We start from the raw sequence: 822 nt of genomic DNA, 5'->3' as shown, positions 1-822 counted from the left end.
ATAATACAAATTAAGTCGATCAAATATCAATAAGGAAAATATCTATATTAAATACAATCAGAAACAGCCGTTAATGTAAATGAAAGTGTACTCCATAAATATATAATTGCCAACTGCCTGATGGCTTACATGTGCACACAAATCTTGCATTTTGTGTGTGTAAATCAGTATATGGATAGCATTATTCATAGAAAGATTATAGACAAAGGGAGCATGAGAACTGCAGTTACTGATTGATGGCTGAAATCTGACTGCACATGCATATGCATTAATTCCAGTTAGATGAATAACTCGTTTGTGAGTGTAAATGCATCTACTGCCAAGTTGCAAGTCATGTGGAGGTCAATCCAGAATTTTAAATGACATCAAATAAGACATTTTTTTGTTCTCTCTGCCAATATTTTCATATTGAAAAAATTCAATGTGACTGTTACCTTTTTGATTATACATACATTAAAAGCCTCACTCCTAGATTATCTACGATTGTAGTTTTTTATAATAATTTTAGGTTCGTATTTAGCTGAATACAGGGTATTTTAGCATCACATTAAAAATACTGAGGCAAATATACTGTGTAAAGCTCTAGCAAACATTTCTTCATGCAGTCCTGTGAACATTAAAGGAAAAGAATGGTTATGCTTCTTGTTTATAAATTAAACTGAGTGTAGTGAACTATTCATACAACACGTTCTCCATATATATGCTATCCTAACATACTGTAGTAGTCAACATTGTCATCCTGGAGATGGATGGAGGCTGGAGGGGGGAGGTGATTGACGGCAGGATATTCACAAGTGTGCTGACAATCCCTGGAACTTTCTG

This window comes from Polypterus senegalus, chromosome 8 (genome assembly GCF_016835505.1).
Source record: "Polypterus senegalus isolate Bchr_013 chromosome 8, ASM1683550v1, whole genome shotgun sequence".
In the NCBI taxonomy this organism is placed as follows: Eukaryota; Metazoa; Chordata; class Cladistia; order Polypteriformes; family Polypteridae; genus Polypterus; species Polypterus senegalus.
Note: the sequence above shows the minus strand (reverse complement) of the source record.